General features: G+C 37.5%; 1 long non-coding RNA gene across 2 annotated transcripts in view; it reads right to left on the reverse strand.

Moving 5' to 3' along the window:
• LOC116441210 overlaps window positions 1–18,667 on the reverse strand; it is a 318,677-nt gene that overhangs the window by 236,636 nt on the left and 63,374 nt on the right. For both annotated transcript variants that reach the window (XR_004238960.1, XR_004238959.1), the window contains exon 3: window positions 18,531–18,595. This is a non-coding gene — a long non-coding RNA (uncharacterized LOC116441210). The remainder of the gene's footprint in view (window positions 1–18,530; window positions 18,596–18,667) is intronic.

Below are 18,667 nucleotides of genomic sequence, written 5' to 3' on the forward strand. Positions count from 1 at the left end.
AGCTGGGCCAGAATTTTACTACAGGTGGGAAGTTATTTATGTGATTACTGACATTTTTACCATCTACACAGACTCTTGTCTTCCAAGACAGCAATGAAATTATCTATATGGAGGGAAAATAAAGCATAAAACTTTTTTACACAGAAAAAAAAAAGCATTTAATATTCTGTCCATGACTGCATCTCGGTTCTTTGGAGAAATGAGGCTACAAGCACCACATTTGGAGTTCCCAAGGGACAACTCTCAAAGCAATTGACAGCTTACTGCCTTGAGAATCCAAATAACTGCACACTTATGATGTGATTTAACATGGATGAATTCCCACCAGAGAAAACATGGAAAACTATTTCCTGACAACAAAGAAAGGAGCGTATTCATATATACGTCTTGGATCAGATCTGCAAATGCATTCTCATGGAGTTATACTAGATAAAGAACACTCCCCCCTCCCCCTTTATCAATATATAGAGATATGACTAAAATTTGAAAAAGCATGTTTTTAAAACTGGTCTGACAGAAACTAAATAGGGCTTCTATGTTTGTTCTCCTATGCAGCCCCATAGTCACAGGGATGGTGGGTGCTGGGCCAATCATGGACAAACAACTTCCCCTTCCTCTCCCACTAATGTCCTTCTTCCACCACCTCTGCACTGATCTGCCCACAGAGGTGAAGATGTCACTTTCCCAGGTCTGTGCCTGAGGAAATATCACCAGCATCATCCACAGAATTTGGGTCTGAGCAGCTCTGAACTGCAGTTCACCAAAAACAGGCTTTACACTGCACCCATAGGGGCCCAGCTGCTCCATCACGCACTCTATGCAAATGTCAACTCACTTTTGAAGACAGAAAAGGAGTATCTGGCTTCCCTCCCAGCTGTAAAGTCCCAAAAATGAGTGGACAGCCACATAGAAAGAAAACAAAAAAATTGTACCTGAAATAACAAGAAATTTCCCTTGGTACAATTAACGATTTTTTATGAAGGTAGACATTTTATAAAATCAGAAAGTTCACAACAATTTTTACTTGAGACGAGAGGTTATCATTTTAAAACTTTTTTTCACAGAATCACAGAATTGGCAAGGTTGGAAGGCATTACAGTGGGTAACCTTGTCCAACCTCCCCTGCTCAAGCAGGGTCATCTCAGAGCACATGGCACAGGATTGTGTCCAGATGGTTCTTGAACATCTGCAGTGAGGGAGACTCCACAACCTCTTTGGACAATCTGTTCCAGTGCTCAGTCACCCACACAGTAAAGAAGTTCTTCCTCAAATTCAGGTGGAACTTCCTGTGCATCAGTTTCTGCCCATCACCTTGTGCCCTATAGCTCAGCACCACTGAGCAGAGCCTGGCTCCATCCCCTGACACCTCCCTTCAGATACTGACAGACATTGATGAGGTTTCTTCTCAGTCATGCCTCCTCAAGGCTGAACAGGCCCAGCTCCCTCAGCCTTTCCTCATAAGAGAGATGCTCCAGTCCCTGCACCATCTCTGTAGCCCTTCACTGGACCTGCTCCAGGAGCTCCATGCCTCTCTTTTACTGAAGATCCCAGAACTGGACACAGCACTCCAGGTGAGGCCTCACCAGGGCTGAGTAGAGGGGTAGAATCACCTCCTCAGTCTTTCATGTATGTTTGTCCCTCTGCTCACAAACAATAACCCACAACTCAAAAATAAAAAATGGTTATAATCCTCTCCTAAAATTCTAGATAAAACTCAATGCTGGCTTTCAGTAACTGCTAATAAAGCCCTCTGCAGCCCTTCCTCATGGCCAAAAAGTAGAAACATCTAAACTTCAAAAAAGATAACAGTATTTTAAAAACTTCTGGCACAGTTGAACTAGGAAGTGTTAGAAATTCCTTTATTTAATATGAGTTGTGCTTTCAATTAAAAGCAAATTGCATTCAGGCCAGTAATCAGACTTTAAAATGTTGGGGATTCATCAATGCATTAGTGAAAAAAAATTACTTTTAAATGACTAAAATAACCTTCATTTCCAAAGAGAGCTGTACCATTTGCTCAGTTACCAGATCTGTGACGAATGACCTGTCACTGAAATGTGTAATATATGATCTGCCTCACTGAGCATTTCCCTTTCGTTTGAGAGGGTGCCTAAATAAATGTTGTATTCTACTAAGTGCAGGGCCTGCACAGTGTCAAAGTCGTGGCTGCAGTGGGCTCCTGCTGGAGACACTCCAAACCCATGGCTCCTCTTCCTCCACCAGTGTTCAGAGTACTTGCTCTATTAATCATGACAACCTTTCATGAACTGGAATTAACCAAGCACCCGATGCAAAAGCACAGCTGGATGATCATAGCTGAAGGAGGAATCTCCCCAGTTCCAACAACAGGTTTGCCACCATTAGAATTGCTCCCATTGTTGTCACCTTTGGTGGGAAAGCTTTAAATACCATCACATGAGTAACTTTTTACCATCTCATTAACACAACTGTTCCCTTTGAGCAAGTGCAGGAAACAAAGAGAACAAATATGAGAAAAATTATCCAGTAGCTGGTATGCCTCTGTATTTTCAAGTAAATCACTGTGGACCAGCAGCTAACACTGAAGGTCAGCTGTTCTGTAGCTTGGGACACCAATTATCTCCAAAAGGGATGGCCACAGGAAACACAGAGATCGACTTCTCATTCACAGTCCTGTACAACAGCAGAAGGGAATGGTGGATGACAAATGATTACTTTCCCATGGATCTGCTAGGAGAAGGGGGTTTCTCCTTTGTGCACTGCTCAACTGAGCAGGCTTCAATCAGGCTTCAAAAGAGTGTGCTTCATGAAATACAGCACCAGAACTGAACCAGAACTCAGATCTTCTGGTTACATCTAGTCAAAACACATTATTCAGTCAGAGCAACTAATAATGCTGATGGCTAAATTCAAGCAGGGACCAAGAGAGAGCCCATAAACTAATGAATACACATACCAGTCTGTACTTATGTTAGCAAATTTGCATGTGCAAATGGACAGCACTGTGCATTTACCAATTATGTCCACACATGTCTCTTTTGCTCCTTTTGAAAAGATACCTATATTTCCCATGATAAATCCTGGCTAAAGTCCTAGGCCAGTTCAAACTGCCTTAGCCAGAAACTGCAGACATAAAATACTTTCCAGGTGGTACTCAGTTCCTTGCAGAATCAAGCCCCAAAACAGGGAGTTCTTGTTGGAGTTTCTACAGTGAAGCTACTGATGGTTATGATCATCAAATAAGCAGTGCAGCCCAAAGGCTTGCTCACAGGCTTAAAGGAAAAGCACTGTAACTGCAAACTTGCACAGAATAACAGCTTATTTAGCTTCCAGTAAATGAAGTGTTCATCTAATAGATTTTTTTTCTTCCTCTGATGGGTAAATGCTTCCCCTATTACTAACGTGTGAAATGATCTAGAGTATTAGTGTTTGCATTATGCAGCTACAAGCACAGACCTTGGAAAAATGATGGCTTCTGGCAAAATTTACTGGAGAAAAAAATTCCCAGATAGAGATTTGACTTAAGGCATTACTGTTCAATGAGGAGTGGTTTGGGCAAGATCTTATTTCCACTTTTGCCTTGCAAGAAAATAGTCAATGACTAGTAAATGAGTTGGAAATTATTACTATAATTACCATGTCTTCAAAGCAGCCGTTGGAAATTGTGCATGCGGCAACAAACTAATGAAGCTCCAGTTGCACAAAAACAAAAGGTCACAACGACATGGGAGAAGCCACAGTAGAAGCTGTTTTGAGAACTTTTCCCATATTGAAGGCAGACTCTGAAGATGATAGTGACAACGCCATCCTGCCCTGCATAGTTTCATTGTCTCGACAGTGAGTCTCCCAGTAATGAATGCCTGGTGCTGTCAACGCACACCGAGGCATTTGGAAGTCCTTGCAGAAAAAAAGAGACAGGAGGCATGGGAGGGGGGATTTTAGGATGAATCTGGAAAAGTGCAGCCAAAGTATATTGGTGACATGAAGAGAGATTTGTTTGGTCAAATCTTGTTTATTGCGTAAATAATCGCTCGCCAGCATGCACTAATTTCATACAGCATGCACTGAAAAATTCAGCATACATCCTTCTCAAATGATTCAAGGTCAGTGCTGCTCTTTAGCTGTTCTCTCATAGTAAGATATTCCTGTGGGTCTCTCAAGAGTACCACAGCCACATTTTTCCTCACCTTCAAATTTTCTCTGCTTTTGCAGAATAAGAGAAAAGCATCTTTATACAGGTTCTCCCTGTTTACTTTTTAATGAAAATCTGCATCAAATCAATATTAAAACTTTTAAGTGCATTCTTTTCAAATAAACAGCTAAAAAGAAATAATCATTGGAAAAACAGCACAAGCATATTGTGTACAGGTTTTACACAAGCGCCCACGCACATATTTCTGCCATGACACCCACTTTTCCACATCATTCCTAATTTGCAATGTTCTTGTCGCTGGGCCTGATCCAAATCCCCCTGCAATGAACGTACATTTTTCAGCTGGTTTCAGATTGCCTGGGATTCAGTCAAGGCATTTGGGCTATAAAGAGCATATCAGGAATGCTGGCTCAGAAGAGGGAGGAGGATGTGAGTGGTACTTTCACAATGCTGATAAGCAGCCAAGAGTACAAACAATAACTAAAATTTCAAGTAGTATTGATGAGAAAGCAGGAACTGTCTTTCTGACTGTTCTATGACAAAATGATAACCCAAATTAGCCCTTAAAGCCTTCTTAGACATGCCTGAGAATAGAAGTCTCTGCCTATTAAAGATCCTGTTCATCATTTTTTTAGATTTCATTATTTTAGATTTTCTTTTGGTTTGTTTTTTTTAATCATCCCAAAATCTATTCTATCATTCCTGACAGTGATTGCTCAGGCTGTGGGATGAATCCCTTTGGCAACACTGAAATTCTTAAATGAAGCTTCCTGGATACTAAGTAGTAACTTATTCAAAAGGTTCATTCAATGGGTGCTACTCATTGACCTCTTTTCTTTATGCCTTAGCATGAATATCTAATTAATACCCTTTTTTAAATCACCATCATTAGCAGTTAATGACAATGGATTAACAGAATTTATCACCCTCCCTGTATTCTGCTTTGAGTATGGGAAAACAAACAAAAAAATTACATCACCTCCAGCTTTTTCAACAAATACTGAGGATGCAAAGGAAGTCTGTGTATGATGATTTTATTTTACCTCTTAATCTCTAGTATTTGTCATAGTGAAAAAACACCAGGTGTGATTTTGCATCTTTGTCTTACACCTTTAGTTATTTATTCCAGTGACCTGAGTATATTCACGGAGATAGTCATTATCACCTACTCTGTCCATGAAAAAGAACCACTTGCATGAGGCTCAAATGATACAGCACGTACAGCCAGCTCCCCTGTAACAGATAGCCTGCCATTTGTTAACTGCATTTCGAGTCTGCAGTGGTGTGGACTATAATCTTCTTTAAAATATCTCTGGGGTTGCTTTTACAGGCTTGGAAAGATACAGGAAAAATATTACTTCCTTTGGAAGTAACACTGCATGTGTTTCTTCTATGGCAGGGCATGGGGCAAGACAAGGTATACATAAAGCAGTGGATGTTTACAAAATTAACATCACCTCAACTCTTTGTGATGTCTGGGACTGTAAAAACTTCCTAGTTTTATGAAAAGCACTTCATATTCAAAATGAAGAAACTGTTCACACAAAAAAAATTTTCAAACTTCAGCAGACAAAACTACCATCTCTATAATGCCAGAATTTTTCATTTGCAAATAAGAATATTTATAAAAGTGAAATGTGATCAGGATGCAAGTAGCTAACTTTCATTAAATTTTGTAAATAGGACAGCAGGAACTCTTTCTGGACATCTCACCTCCCCTACTCCAAAACCAAGCAAAACCAAAAGAAAAATCAAAACCTAGCACATCATTTCTAAGTTATTTAGTAATTTCACCACATATTTCATTTTAGGAAAAGATTTAGAGAATATAATTAAATTACTTAGTAAACTTTAGGAAGTAATCAGGAGAAAAATTCACAGGACTGCGTCAAAAACTTCTGGCTGTTTATTTAGGACAACACAGCTCTCACAGCAGAGTAATAGAATGATCCATAACTGAATGTTGACACTGTATGTTTTCCAGGAAGGTTTCTTCCCCCCCCCAGTGAATCCAAAGACACCCATGAAGGCAAATCTCATAAAAATATCCAATAGTTCCTAATATATTCCTTTTCCCTCTTTCTATTTTATAAAGCAAAATGGACCAGGTCTGACATGCAGATCCCTGATCCCTCCTAGTCCCAGCAGACACTACAAGTAATAACTAAATGGAGACAGCATGAGTCTTCCTATGTCCCAGTCTGCTGCCGTGCAGCAACAACCCTGGCCCTGAAAAGCTTTAGTGGGAGAGCGAGTCCCCCCCCTCATTTCCTCAGCTGGACTGCTAAGGGTCTTTTAGCCTCAAACAAGTCAAAAGAGAAGACTTTCATGAGTGCAATATTATTATTATAAAAGCAATTCAAGCATGCTCATATTCTTCTCATGAGCCATTAATCTGCTTCTCTTCCACTCAGCTTTGCTGAAAGATACAGGCTGTATTTTACATCACTTTTTTCATAGAATATCAGAATTAAAAGTTGTCTGAAGGCCACACTATGAATTTAAACCCTGTTTTTCTCATCTTGGCTCAGTTGAGAAGCATTCACACAGCTAAGACTCCATTAACTACATGGCTGCTAAAGAAAGAGGATTTTGGTTCATGTTAAATATATGCCCTTTCAGTTTTCCTTTAGTCCACCAGAGAAGTTGAGCACTGCCAGAATCTTACAGCCTTATTGGGCAATATTTTAATTTGGACTGTTATCTTTCACTGAGAAAATATTCCACATTTTATGACACTGTCCATTAGAAGCTCTCTAGAGCACTACTGTGGTATTTAAGAGACATGAAACATTTTGATAAATAACAGTCACTGTTGTTGAGTAACTATGTAGGAAAAACATTAAAGTTTATCTAGCATTTAAAGAACAAAAAAATCAGGGCTGATAGCTGTACCTCAATACGATATCCATCTTTAAGAATTCCTTATGGGCACAAGCTACGAGCATAGATGCCAATGCTGACTCTCAGATTACCTTATTTTTAACAGGAAATTTAAGGAAATCATTAACAAGTGATGATGTTGTAACAGATGATCTCTTTGGTTGAGAATGCCAGAGATTTTACAGCCTGTTTAAAATCTAGGTGGGAAATGTGTCAAAATGATTTTGCTCAATCCAGTCACAAGATAAGCTGCAGAGGGCTGACTTCTTATGTCTTGTATCTAGTAGTACAGAGTACAGGGGAGAGGAATAGGAACAGGATTCCTCATCTCCTGTAGCCTGCAGGCTACAGTTGTGGCTGCAATGGTTCTCTGTTGTTCCACACTATAAGAAAGCTTTCCCGTGTTCCAGCTTCAGCAAACAAATCATGCTTCTGTACATAAGATGTTTTAACTTATACCACAGAGTCAAGTCTCCAGGTACATTAGAATGAGATTTGCAGTTTGTCAGCTGAGGATTGATTAATGAATATCTTCTAATTACAACTTTCTGGAAAACATGAACAAAACCAAACCAAAACACTAGGAAACCCTGTAGGATATTATTTCCTAAAAATCCTCTAATTCTACATAAGCATTATTTTCTTTTAATGAAGCTGAGAAAAAATAAACAAATAAAAGGAAAACAAACTGGCATGAAAAGGGGAAAAATGTGTATCTACTGTTTCAGCATACTTTATTTATAAAGTGTTTATAGCTCAGGTCAGCTCAAAGGTGCACACAGAGATCAGTGTGAAACATGCACAGGCATCTATTTTTAAAGCTGTTGGGGAACAAAGAAATATCTGGCATGTTTCCATCTGGAATTGTTTTTAGAAATGCCATCTAGAGGGGCAATGCAGAAACCTGCTGTCAAAGAATAAACAGCATCTTTATGTAAGGCAATTAATTCTTCAAATGTAATCCAATCTGTGAATGGCTGGTAAACAAATGGGGTGACTGCCAGTATAAATATTTATTTGGGAGCAGAGGCAGCTTCAAAACAAGCAAAAGTTTGTCCCAAGTAATTGGTGCACATATGCTGCAGAGAAGGAGCATGAATGGCTCTAAGCAAATGCTCCTTGGAGTTCTACATGTGAATTCCAAATATACAAAAACATTTTAAAGACTTTAGTGTTATTAACAGTTCAGTGAATAGATCATGACTTTTTAATTCCTCCAGTGACAGCTGGTATAAGTTGTTATTGAAGCAAATAAAGCCCAGAAAGCTATTTGATCTCCATTACTTACACTAGAGGATCCACTAAATGAGATGAGTCTAGTACTGCATCTGAGAGCAGGTAAATGTTAGTTACCAGCTAGCAGCTACAGCCATTTCAAATTTTACAAATCTTAACCTTTCAAAAAATTTGAATTTAAAAGGGGAAGATCTAAAGAAATAATTAAATATTCTTTGTTTATGGGACAACTTTAAAATGAGTTAATGTTTTATTAGAAAAATATTGCCATAATTTTGAAATTGTAAATCCAAGTAGGAGAACATAAGAGTGGTTCTTCCTCTGTTTATTCAAGCACAATTAAAATGCTTTGATTACAGGTAATAAATTAAATTGCGGGATATAACATACAAAAAATGGTAAAATGCAGCCTTTGGAAAGGAAATAAGCTGGACTATGAATGTGGATTGATTTTTATTTTTTTTTTTTTTTTTTTTTTTTTTTTTTTTTTTTTTTTTTTATCCATATGGCCTGTTCTGGACCAACTGACAAGCAAAATAAGATGCACTCTAACTATGGAAGAGCAGGGAGCTCTCACCATGAGTGTTACTGAAACTACCTTTTACCTGAAGCATTAGAAATCATGTGGATTTAAAGTTAAAATGTTCCGCTGGCCAATATTTAGTCCCTGTGGTCCTAGCACACTGACTGACAGCAGTGGTATCCATCGTACCACTGGATAGTCACATTTAGTAAGAAGTTATGCCAAGATACAAAGGCATATCTTTAAAAAGCTTGATTCTGGGAGGTGCTGAGTCTACTGAGAGTGCAGAACATGCTATGGCTGAGGTCAAAACCTGTAATTTTTTCCACAGATTCTGAAACAACTACTGAATCTTTTGAACACATAAAACTTGCTGAGAAACAAGTCTTCTCTACAAAATCTGAATGCAGTATCAGAATAAATTAGAATTAAACAGAGATAAAGTTAACTACAAAATACAAGGATGAATATGAAGGACATAACCTTCAAGCACTTCAGTCTCTGTCTATGTGACACATTTTTTCAATCTGTCTGTTCACAATATTTTATTTCTTATGTAAATGAGATCCAGCTATTATCTGGGTTTTACCTACTCTCACAGTTCTTGTCTCACTTGGAAGCTTTCTGTCTCAATATACTTGAAAGAGAAGATAATTATCACAGAAGATAACAAAAATTAATGCCCTTTCAAAAGGAATAGGAGTTTTCAAACAGGTTTTTCTGTGATGAGAGACTCTGAAGCAAGGGCCACATCTCTCTGAAATGCCTGGTGCTATCTGCTCTGCCTGATAATTCAGTTTTTGGTTGCTGACATAATATACAACCTTGGCTTTCCTACTTTAGTATTCTGAACCCTCAAAAAGAGCTGCAAAAGAAAACCGGGTAATTAAATGCATGACATTCACAGATATCACGTTCAGTCCCTGTAGGTTTGTTTTCTACAAGAACCAAAAACAAAGAGAGGCTTAATTTTCTTTTTTTCCTTATTGTTTAAATACCTGAAATTTTACAACATGTCCCTAGAAAATTAATGCCCAAGTAGCAAAATTTTGGCATTCTCTATAGCAAAAGTCTCGAATAGTTATTTGCAGTTTTCCAAAACAGCGACAAAAAGAAAAAGACAAAAACCTTTTTCAGGTTGACAGAAGATATTCTGCTGTGGACTGAATCTGAGTGTTGGTTGTCACTGAACCTGACCTTCAAACATATGTGCAGCACAAATCTGCACCTTGACTTGTTCCAGCCTGTTCCATTCCATGTACTGACTCTCCCAAGTGACTGACAGGAAAAAGTAATAGGTGTCCTTGGTAAATACTTGGTGGTGTTTAAGCATCTAAGGGAAAACTCTGAGCCTAAAAAAAAGGTTAAGCCTCTTTAGCTAACAGACTCTCTGAACTGAGGAGGTATTTTCATCCAATAAAACTATTGTGATTTTTTAATAGGTGTGAGATACAACTGTAAATTTCAAAAGGAATAAGCACTTTCAGACCTCAGAAATTGTGAGCCATTGTGGTGGTTGTTTTCAAATATAAATTAAATATAAGTCCATGAAATTACTTGTTATGAAGACCAAAGGATTGATATATATTTTTGATAGAAAAATCTATCAACTGTCAAATTTTAAACAGAACAAAAACACAGAGAGAGGAATATTAGCAGTAGCAAATTCCTCCTCACAAACAAAGTTACTTCATAGCATTTGATGAGGGTTAACAAGGAATGACCTCCCAAACTTAGCAGGAAAACTCTACTGTAAGTTTTTCCTCAAGAAAATACTGTTCAAAAGCGAGAGTTTAATGACATTAGGTTAATTAATTTTACTAACAAAAATGTTTTGAAAGTCAGAGGTTTAAAACATTAGGCAAAAATATCAAAGCTTATAATAGATGTACTAAAGGAACCAAAGAATTGTTCTTATAAGAGTTTTTTCTTTCAAGGTAAAGTATATTTCCTTTTTTAATCAATCTGCTGTTCAGAAAGACACATCCCTATAATTTTTAAAAAGTTTTCTTGGGAAGTGGGAAAACACTGTTAATTATAGAATATTCTGAATATTCTGAAATATAGAACATTTCTGAAATTCCTGAATAGGAATACAGAAAATATTGTTCATGTGTGCCTTGCCTTTATCAGCTGTAGATCTCCACAGGGGAGAGCTAGGGAGAAGGAAGGTAATATTGAAAAAAATAGTGAGGGTTAATTAACATAATGCATCATGCACAGTGTTGATTCCTGTCTTGTATTTAAATTACATTATTATTTTGTTCTAAAGCTCTCATTTCAGTGAAATTAGGCATGTAACACTGAGATAAATGTCTTTACCTAGTCCTGGTGTACCTATGTTAGGTTATAGCAGGTAAGGATAAGGATTCCTCCTAGCTCTAGACTATGTTAATCTAATACTATTAAATTACTATACAAAAAGTCTAATAGAGAAAGTTCTAGAAAAAAAAACAAATATTAAATCCTGACCAAGGGTCTGAAGAGGGATGGAAAAGGGAAGTTTTGGAGTTTTCCTCTAGCACAGCACAAAAATATATTATTCAAAATTTTTCCCCCCTACTGTTTTAATCAAATCCTTCTGTAATGTTCCAGGGAAAAAATCCTGGCCAGAGAGGCTCACTATTTCACCTGCACCTAAAAAAAAATCTGTGATGTCAATGACTTTGCTTCTATTAAACTAATATCTCTACAACTCACCCCCTGCCTGACACAGCTCCTTCTGAGCTGGTACCTGAAGGCTGTGCTGTTGCCTTTAAAGAGGAAACCAGAATCTCCACATTATGTAGAGCACATGCCACTACAAAGAGGTTGCAATTTATTGCTATCTCTGAGAACAGCCACATAAATTTCACTAGTGCTAAATGACAGCAGTGCTACCACTCAGCTGTATTGCCTGGCAAGCTACAAATCTGACATTTTTCAGTCTGTTTAATGACTGGCCTCTTAAATAATGAGGAGTAATAGTTTGATGACAACCATAGTGCAAGTTCAAACAGTGAATAGAAACTTGCATGACCCACAAGAGAGGAAGGATCAGACTCACACCTGGTCTCAATATGTTCAAGTAGTAGAGATTTGCACTCACTCACACTGGGTCTAGAGGCTAAATTTCCAAATATCTCCCCAGTGGAAGAAAACTGTGTTTCTTATCTACCTCTCATAGTATGCTCTGCCTTTAAAATTGTCCCTAAAATGTAAAGAGATAGTAAAGCACCATGGCTACTCTTTATTCTACTCTCCACAGTTCTAAAACAGAAGTCATACTTCTCCCTAAAACAGAAAGTATGGAAATATAACTGGAATTGGAATAAAGGCATAAACAGGTTTTCCTTGTGTTTTATAAATTAATATGTCAAGAACAAATAGAATGGAATGAACAGTAAATAAGAGAATCAAAACCTTCCAAGTGTTGTTAAATATACTTGGAGGAAGATTTCTATGAGAAATTCTGCCCTTCATTCCACAGAAATAGCAGAAAAATGATCTCGCTATACTTCCTCTTTATGCTTTCACAAGTACTTGTCAATTTTCTAAAACGATGTTTGTCTAACAGCATCACTGGTACTTAGTCCACATCCTAAGAGTGTCATATTCTTTTCCTGAATGTTCCCCCATTCTGTCCCCAGAATCTTTAAGACATAAACTTTTCTTTAATTAGGTTTTCTGTTCCACAAAGACATGTTTATACATTGAGATAGCCCTATATGTTCAATAAGTAAGTGGCAGTGGTTATTCAATGGCCTGACCCAAGTGACGGGATCAGAATTCAGATCAAGAACTTTGGGTGCATCCATAGGGTAACTCACAGCCACTCTTCCACCTCTAGTGCATTTCCTTAGAGCCCAAGAACAGGAGGAAATTTGTTCTAAATTTATGTTACAGAAACAATTACAAACAAAACAGAAACTCTTCCTGTATATGCTCCTGTCTAGAACAGGTAACGTGACATGAAGAGCTAACTTAGGGTTTAACTGGTTATCCAAACTTCATAGTGAGAAGGAAGTTTTCTAACAGTTCATTATCATTATATATACAGTGTAATAACAACTTCTTTGAAATAGACATCCTACAGAGGACTCATTTACTACTATCATCTTGAGAGAACAGCATTTAGGTAAGTCCTTTATTGATAGGTTCACTAATCAGCACATTTTCCTGAAACATCCAGAGTGTTGGACTTGCTGTAATCTTACTTAGGTGACTAAAACAAAATCTTGTGCCAGTTTCAAGAAACTTCTTAAGCATTTTTACGGAACACTCTTAGAGAAAATGTCATATAAAAATTTATACCTTTACAAAACTATCTTTTGATGATGGAAAATCACACAAAAAAAGAAAACGATGTGGAGTTTTTTGGTGTTTTTTGGTTTTTTTTTAATTTGAGATATGGTAGTTTTCTGTGGTTATAAGAGTTCAAAGTGACAACCCAATGCAGAAATTCCTTAAATCACTTTTTTGTGCTTGATGGTTTTTGTTTAGAGAAGCAAAGGTGAACTGGCTCAGTAAGTTGGTGCATGCAAGTTATAATTGTTTTTCCTGGGCCCTAAATGAGGAGCAAATAGCATAGGATTTAATAAAAAACAGGAAGTAAAACTCCAGCTATTGATTCACAGGCTGCTTATTTGTAACTTGCTATCCAAGAAAAACAATAAATGCTACTGTATGCCATGATTTCTGAAATATTTGTATTTTCTCAAGAAAACACAAAGTTGTAACTTTTTAATTGAGAAAAACTATGTCACTGTATATTGGCTTTTATTGCAGTAAATAAGAATGGTATATCATTTCTTGTTTAATTGTATATTGTGCACTGCAGAAGCCATAAACACACTCATTTCGTATGGAAAGGGCAGTGTCTTGAACTGTGAAGAAAAATAAACAATCTCACGAGAACTTAATTGAAATGAAAGAATGAAGGGCAAATCAGAACTGGAGAGGAGACTAAAATATACTTTAACTCAAGCAAAAACTCAAGAGGGAGTATTCAATAACACAACATGGTAGCATAATCTAGAAATACTGATAAACTCATAGCAAAAACAACCCAGATACTGTGACTAACCAGAAAAAAACAGTCTGTACAAAAGTCAAGCAGATTCTTCCCATTTGGTAAAAATCAAAAGGAATATAACTGAATTTCAATAACTGTTTTCAATGTCCTTCTAGAAAAGAGTTTCATTTTTCAGAGCATCAATTAAGAAAATTAATGAGAATGAGTGACACTCCCAAGATAAAACACCCTTAAATCAGCTTCACCTTCATACCTAACAATCCTGAGAAAGTAAGGTGAGGAGCTCTCGGAATCATTTATATTTACTTTTAGGTATTTTGGGATGTTTGCAATGGGCAGTCTCCAGAAATTTTGTAAAAACCGAAACTCTGACTTATTCCAAGTTAACAGGTCTGTCACTCACCCAGGAAGATCTGATTCCTGAAGGTATGGACAAGTTAAAGACTAAATGCAATTAATGGCACTTGCTTCACACCTTTATCACACCTTGGTAAATAAGCCTTCTTTTACTTTTCTGAGGAGGATCAATTTGAGCTAAAGGCTGAAGAAAATACGTCTTACAATTGCAGTTACCATGTCTAACTTTACCACTGCCTGTGGTAAAATTAGACATGGCAACTATAATCTTCTGATGAGGCCAACAAAAACTAACAGTGAACTAAAAAAGTTTAGTCTTTCTCCCTTGTTTCGCCAGCTGATTGGCTATTCAGTATTTTTTTAAACACTACTCCCTTAACAGAAAACAGTAGCATGTTCTGACTATAGATTTTCAATCTCATTGACCTCAATGAAGTCAGGATTTCCCTCACGAATTCCACTTAAAAGGACAACACATCTTCCAATCAGAACACCCTCAGTGTTTCCACTGTTTCTGACTCACTAATCTTTGTCTCCCTCAATCACAACTAGCCATGCTTCATTGTATACAGTATCAAAATGAGGGAAGAGGTGGGACACACATGGACAGACACCTCCGCAAGAGACAAAGAAAAGTCATTTCCTGAGGAAACCTCATCTTTATATTCCTTTCATCTGTGCTCCCTAACAAACACTGTAAGAGCACAATGGAATAAAAATCAGAATAACAAATAAAAGCTCCACAGTGACATCTATTCCTCATATGACTGTAGATATTAACTACTTAACACGGCTGGATACCATTACACTGCCATGTGAACAATACATGTTTACTTGTTCTCTGAATCCCTGGCTTTGGCTGTTTCAATGTTTTCTTTAGTATTTTGTTTTCTATATTATGTTGTCTATTTTGCAATTCCCAGCAAAACTACCCTGCACCTAATATGTATATTTGTTTTCTTGTGCTGTTGCTTCCATTATGTCTGAAATCATGAATTAACAGAGCCTGCCTGACAAACTTGTTGAGAAAAATGCTACTTTTCAGAGTGACTTGAAGGCAAATATCCCTATTGTCCCTAATTTACTGTCAAACCAGGAGGAAAAAAAGCCCAACTCTATTCAAAAGACAATTATTTACACCATCCTAAGTACTATTCTTCTTCTATATATGAAACCATTGTAATTTATAATGTCTGTGCATCCAAAATATCAAATTGACATGACAAATAGCAAGATTTTCCCAATTAAGAGTAAAAAGTATTACTTTTACTTGATTCCTTCTCTCATCTGGAGGTGATATGAACAATGTTATCTTGGTTTGGTGTTTAGAGCCTTGGAAAATTGCTATTTTCACTTCAAATGACAAATTAATTTCAGAGGTTTCTTCCTAGACATCATAGGGAGCAAAAAGTCTTGATCGAGCCTTGTATAGTATGGATTAATTTAACATGACAAAGAGCTTAGTATTAGGTTTCAGGGTAGAAAATTCAATTCACTATGAGAGGATGCACTCTCTATGCCCTAGATGCATTCTTTCTACCCTACCTTCAGCTTTCTCTCCCAGTCCCAAGCAGCTGTAGTAATTACAATAATTCCTAAATGCTGGACAATTTGCTTAAGGCAACAAAATTTTATCTGGGGCAAGTTTTCTCAAGATTAAGAGCAAGATCTTTAATTGCAACAGAAATAAAATGGACCTTAAAGAAGAAGAAAATATATATATCAGTTTCATGTGATGGACCTCCTCTGTGGGGTCTCTGTGGCACAGAATTAGGTACCAAAGCTGTAAAAAGAAACATAAAAGGCAGAAACATCCATCAACTTTCCTAATGCCAGTTTATACAGCTGTTTATTTAGTTCCTATGAATTCTGCTCAGTCTCTTCATTTTCCCCACATGTTCTCCAGGAAGCTTAGAAATGCATTTTCCCTACAAGCTGACCACGCACAGTATGCTTGCTGAAGTGGACCCAGCCCCACAACAGCTACCTCACTAACATCTGGGAACTCTGGAAGAAGGCTCAGCTTTCGAAGCTGTTTGTACAGAGGAGAGATTTCCATATAAAAAGGGCCTATAAAAAAGACAGATTTACAATTCCCAGTTTGGAAGAGCACTGGATAGTCTCACGTGTTTCAATGCCAGCACAGTTCATTCAGGTCAGGATTTGCTGCAATATAGAGCCCTACAAGCAGCAATATCTTGTATTTTCACAGGAGAAGCACTCAGAGGTGTTAATTTCTTTCCTGTCCCTTTTTACCCTCCATTTACAACTGTGAAACCTTACTGAATATTCCATACAAACAAGAACAAATGTACAAGTGAGAAAGGATACTTTTCCCTTCAGAGAAATCAGAGTCAATCTCAACCAAAAAGATTCTGTGAAACTGTGAAGTCCCCATAACAAGACCACAGGGGTCTGAGCAAGCCCTGTTCTTACTGTGACTTACACTCATAGAGTGTTTGGCCTCAGGAGCCAGTACAATTTGCCTCCAAAATGTCCTGGCTGGAGCTAGTTTATATGGGAATAAGTCAAACGTTTTGAATCCCTTCCTAATAAACAGTATTTGGGACTAATTGTTACTGTTTTCCTGAGGAGCTTTCAGCCACTTTTAACACAAAATGTTAGTACCTGGTATTTTGAGGAGGTTTAGAATGCAACCCCCAACCTACTGAAAGATTTACAGGAAAAATCTTTCTCTTAATGGCACTGTCACTGCCATAGGAACATATCGTATCTGTCATTGCAAACCCCTGACACCAGACTTAACCTCCTGCACAAATACACATTGCAACTGCTGTTTTGCCAGACAAGACATAACTATCCAGCTAGCAAGAGAAAAACATTTTGTCTTTTAATTGCTTCCTGTAAAAACCGTTTAATTAGAGTGCTGTTTTGTAATTTGGTAATGAAAACAAACAAAACTATTTGTAATCCAAAAAAACCCCAAACAGAATAAAATCAAAGCAGGAATGAAGGAAATAGTGTGGGGAGGGGGAAGGTGGGGAAGGTAGAGTTTTAATGTGTTTTTTATTCGTGGAGTTATTCAGTCATTCTGCTCAGCCTGTTCTGGAAAGAGCATGATAAGATACACTCACAATCTCTTTTTTTTTTTTTTTTGGAAGATGCAACACAAATCTCTAAGGCCATAAAATCTCCCAGTACACTTCAAATTTTCCTTCTCTTCTCACTACAGTTAGTAACAACACTCAGAGTTGGATCCAAGATCTGAAAGCCAGAGCCACCCTTCAGATGTGCAAAAAAACCGGGTTAAGGTCAGTGGTGGAACTCCATGAGGTAGGAGAATGCTGGGGAGCACCCTTGTGAGCTGAGTGCTAGGAGGAGCAGCATGACAGAGCCCAACACACTTAAAAAGGTACCTAAAAGGCCCAGTCACAGAGTGAAATGATCTCCAAAGGCCTGCACTGCAACATGGATGCACCTCATGGATGCAGACCTGGTCACCAGCTCCAGCCACCCTTTCCAACACAGGCACTCAGCCCTGCTGCAGGGAAGGCTACCACTGACCATCTTAGAAAACCACTTTATTCTTGCCCTCACAATGAAATATTCCAGTAAATGGCCTATTTAACTATTTCCAGACTGACATGCCTGCACAATATTTTATAACTTTGGCAATTTCACTGTGAAAACAGAGATTGTATTTCGCTAACAACACCAGTTGCCAAAGCAGCACATTAATGCCCTTCTCAGGAGTAAAGAGTGCAAAATGAAGACATTCACTTTGCAGTAAGAAGAGAACAAAACAAATTGAACTGAAATGTGTTCGTTTTAAAAATCACCAGTGCGCAGTGAACAGTTTTATTGGTATGAAACTGGAATGACACTTCCAAAGCTGAATAAACGCTAAGCACATTTCCATGTGTGGAGTGCAACCGTGTGTGACTTCAAACAAACTCTGCTGGTTATGAGAGAAAACTTCATATTTCATTCTTTAGAAAATATTTCTTAACTTCTCTTCCCATTGTTGCTGCTGGGGACCAGGAGGGAAGCAAAGAGGTAAGAGGTGTTTTACAAAAGACAACTTTTAGGTTCATTTTGACTTCTCACTGTACCTGAATAATAAGAATATGATGAAAATTGTAAAACCAATTGCTTAGCTGGTTTTCTGATGATGATGTGATTTTTTGCATAACATTTGTAGCAACCATAGCTTAACAGCTGAAAACATAGCAAATATTATCTTTGTATAAGGCCTAACATTGGTAAAAGTGGAAAGGTTGGGAATTATACCCTATGTCCATTCTCTTTTTACTTAGATTTTTTCTCCTTAATAACTTGCCTACGCAGTTATATTTGCTAAGTATAAAACAACATAAACTCAGAGTACACCACCTTCTAGAGAATAATAATATGTCAAATTGTACCTTATTTCTCCAATGGTCTCACTGGCCAGCACTGACCTCACAGAAGCAGGGAACGGGCAAAACACCTAATAAAAATTTTAAAATAATAATTTAAAAATTATGTTTGTTGCAATAAACTTAAGACCTACAGTGACAAA

This window comes from Corvus moneduloides, chromosome 3 (genome assembly GCF_009650955.1).
Source record: "Corvus moneduloides isolate bCorMon1 chromosome 3, bCorMon1.pri, whole genome shotgun sequence".
Taxonomy (NCBI): domain Eukaryota; kingdom Metazoa; phylum Chordata; class Aves; order Passeriformes; family Corvidae; genus Corvus; species Corvus moneduloides.